At 46.5% G+C, this 4,014-nt stretch overlaps 1 non-coding gene across 1 annotated transcript; it reads left to right on the forward strand.

Annotated features, from left to right (window-relative positions):
- Nucleotides 1-281: 281 nt before the first annotated feature.
- On the forward strand, nucleotides 282-397 carry LOC113221093. The gene has a single exon (XR_003307694.1). It is a non-coding gene; the product is annotated as a U5 spliceosomal RNA (small nuclear RNA).
- The last annotated feature ends 3,617 nt before the right edge of the window (nucleotides 398-4,014 follow it).

Raw genomic sequence — 4,014 nt, forward strand, 5'->3', positions numbered from 1 at the left:
GGGGGGGGGGGGGGGGGGGGGGGGGGGGGGGGGGGGGGGGGGGGGTGTGTGTGTGACTCAGCATCATTTACATACCCACAATGCATTGCACACAGAACACGTCCTACTTTAAAAGGAGATTCTCCCTTTTTCCCCCTTTTTCCATTATCATAATAACGAAGCTCCTTTCACACAATTGTGTGAGATAAAAACAGAAGTCGCTAGCTCCTTTGGGTTAATAGTAACCATTGCTAATCTAGTAGTGACCGTCACCCGAGGACTGTGTGCAATGATGACAGGGTATACTCTGGTTTCTCTTCAAATCGTATAAATCTTTCGCCTTTTACTAAAGATTTCCGTGGAGAGGAACAATTCCGAGTCTTAAACCAATTTTTTGAGGTCCCACATTTGTGGGACTAATTAAAAGTGTTTAAAAGTCAGACAAAGCATTCTTTATGTACTGTAACATTCTTGAAGCTGTTTGCTTGTTGCTTTATGTTAAGTGGCATTTTGTTTGTTTAGGTTAGAGTGTACTGTTACAGGGTGTCACTTATTTATTCTTTTGTAAATGAAGTTTTACTCTTGTTATCTAGGATGGAGAATAGTGACTAATCTCTGTCTCCTGGATTAAAGGGATTTTCCTTCCTTAGTCTCCCAAGTAGCTGGGGCTGCAGGCGTGCAACACCATTCCCTGCTAGTTTTTGTATTTTAGTAGAAATGGGGATTTACCACATGGACCAGGCTGATCTGCCCGTCTTGGGCCTCCCAAAGTGCTGGGATTACAAGCATGAGCCACCTTGCCAAGATTTAGTGTTTTTGTTTTGTTTTGTTTTGTTTTTAATTAATTCTAGAAACAGGGTCTCACTGTGTCATTCAGTCTGGAGTGCAGTGGCACGATCATAGCTCACTGCAGCCTTAGATCTCCTGGCCTCAACTGATTCAAGTACCTCGGCCTCCCGTGAGCCACCGTTTCCCGCTTGGCCAGTTTAGTTTTTAAAGGTTTTTTTATTTTATTTAAAAAAAATATGATCACTTGAGCTCAGTGGTTCCTAGATTTTTGGATTTCCCAATTATTAAAATTTCCAGAAAAATTCTGGGGTACTATTTTTTACCATTATACAAAAGAAAACATTTCAAGACAAAAAACTGAAACCAAACGACAAAAAAAAGAAAAAAAGACTAAAAACTAAAAATGACTTGATCTCAACGTAAAGGACAGGAACTCCAGCCTGACACGGTGGCTCACACCTGTAATCCCAGCACTTTGGGAGGCCAAGGTGGGTGGATCACTTGAGGTTAGGAGTTCAAGACCAGCCTGGCCAACATGGTGATACCCCGTCTCTACTAAAAATACAGAAGTTAGCTGGGCATGGGCACGGTGGCAGGTGCCTGTAATCCCAGCTACTTGGGAGGCTGAAGCAGGATAATCGCTTGAACCTGGGAGGCGGAGGTTGCAGTGAGCCGAGATTGCGACATTGCACTCCAGCCTGGGCGACAGAGAGACTCTGTCAAAAAAGTAAAATAGGCCGGGCGCGGTGGTTCACACCTGTAATCCCAGCACTTTGGGAGGCTGAGGCGGGCGGATCACGAGGTCAGGAGATCAAGACCATCCTGGCTAACACGGTGAAACCCCGTCTCTATTAAAAATACAAAAAAAGGCCGGGCGCGGTGGCTCAAGCCTGTAATCCCAGCACTTTGGGAGGCCGAGACGGGCGGATCACGAGGTCAGGAGATCGAGACCATCCTGCCTAACACGGTGAAACCCCATCTCTACTAACAATACAAAAAACTAGCCAGGCGAGGTGGCGGGCGCCTGTAGTCCCAGCTACTCGGGAGGCTGAGGCAGGAGAATGGCGGGAACCCGGGAGGCGGAGCTTGCAGTGAGCTGAGATCCGGCCACTGCACTCCAGCCTGGGCCACAGAGCGAGACTCCGTCTCAAAAAAAAAAAAAAAAAAATTAGCAGAGCAACGTGGCGGGCGCCTGTAGTCCCAGCTACTCAGGAGGCTGAGGCGGGAGAATGGCATGAACCTGGGAGGTGTAGCTTGCAGTAAGCTGAGATAAAAAATTAGCCGGACGTGGTGCCGCGTGCCTGTAGTCCCAGTTACTTGGGAGGCTGAGGCAGGAGAATCGCTTGAACCCAGAAGGCGGAGGTTGCAGTGAGCCAAGACCACGCCACTGCACTCCAGCCTGGCAACAGAGTGAGACTCTGTCTCAAAATTAAATAAATAAATAAATAAATAAAAATAGGAAATCCATTTAGCTTTAAAGAAAACATAACAACAAAACATATATATGTATAGTTAACTTTTCTCTCCTCTGTAGGTACAAAAAGAGGAAAGCTGAGGCTCAAAATAAGTTTGGGGAAAGCAGAACTGCCTTAGACCAACAATGTCAGGGCTGGTGATGTCCTCTTGTGGCATCCTGGAGAATTACTGCCATCTGACTTCATTTCCTCCGACTTGGAGGGACTATTCACAATACCTCAGTCACTGATTCATGCATGCCAGGCATTGTCCTAACAGTATCCCTGTCCTCGTGGAGTTTACAGTCAGGTGGAGGACATACAATTAGTAAACATAATAAGGTAATGCTGTGGAAAAAAATAACAGAGTAAGATGGGAAGCGAGGTGATGAGTATAGAGAGTCGTAGTGTGCATTGCAATTTAAAAAGAGTAGGCCTTCTTGTAGAGTTGAAGGGAGGTAGGGGAGTGAGCCATGTGGATACATGGGGTGAAGTTCTAGGCAGAGTGAACAGTCAGTACAGTAGCCTTGAGACAAGAGCTTGTTTGCCAATTTTTCTTTTTTTTTTTTTTTTTGAGACAGAGTCTTGCTCTGTCGCCCAGGCTGGAGGGCAGTGGCCTGATCTCGGCTCACTCCAAGCTCTGCCTCCTGGGCTCACGCCATTCTCCTGTCTCAGCCTCTGGAGTAGCTGGGACTAGAGGCACCCATCACCACGCCCAGCTAATTTTTTGTATTTTTAGTAGAGACGGGGTTTCACTGTGTTAGCCAGGATGGTCTCGATTTCCTGACCTCATGGTCTGCCCGCCTTGGCCTCCTCCCAAAGTGTTGGGATTATAGGTATGAGCCACCGTGCCCAGCCTGTTTGCCAATTGCAAAAAAAAAAAAAGCAGCAAGGGAGTTCAGTGTGCCTGGAGCAGAGTGAAGGAGAGACAGAGGCAGAAGAGGGAAACCTGAGCACCTAGGGCCTTCATTCAGCAAAATGGGGAGCCCTGCAAGGTTTCAGCACAGTGATAGAATCTGAAGCTTAAAAGGATAACCCTGGCTGTCATATTAAAAAGAGAACAGGTATTGACCAGGCACAGTGGTTCACGCCTGTGATCCCAGCACTTTGGGAGGCCAAGGTGGGCAGATTACTTGAGCCCAGGAGTTCGAGACCACCCTGGGCAACATAGTGAAACCCTATCTCTAAAGTAATAAGAATAATAATAGGCTGGGCCCGGTGGCTCATGCAATCCCAGTACTTTGGGAGGCTGAAGTGAGTGGATAATTTGAGGTCAGGAGTTCGAGACCACCTTGGCCAACATTGTGAAACCCCGTCTCTACTAAAAATACAAAAATTAGCTAGGCGTGGTGGCAGGAGCCTGTAATCCTAACTACTTGGGAGGCTGAGGCAGGAGAACTGCTTGAGCCCAGGAGGTGGTGAGTGCCAGTGAGCCTAGATCATACCACTGCATTCCAGCCTGGGTGACAGAGTGACATTTCATCTCAAAAAAAAAAAAAGAAAAGAAAAGAGAACAGGAAGAGGGAGAAAAGCAGAATAACGCTGCAGAGAGATGATAGTGGCTCAGCTCAGAATATTAGCAATAGAGGTAGTGAGATATGGTTGGATTCTGGATGTATTTGGAAGATAGAGCCAACAGACCTAATAGATATGGATGCTGAAGACAGACATCAAAAAGCACTCCACTATTTTGTTTTGTTTTATAGGAAGCATGAGTTGCCATGAGTTGAATTGGGGAAAGTGGTGCGGGATTAGGAGTTCAGTTTTAGACACAATGAGGTGGAAATATTTT

Source organism: Piliocolobus tephrosceles, unplaced genomic scaffold (genome assembly GCF_002776525.5).
Source record: "Piliocolobus tephrosceles isolate RC106 unplaced genomic scaffold, ASM277652v3 unscaffolded_20359, whole genome shotgun sequence".
Lineage (NCBI taxonomy): Eukaryota > Metazoa > Chordata > Mammalia > Primates > Cercopithecidae > Piliocolobus > Piliocolobus tephrosceles.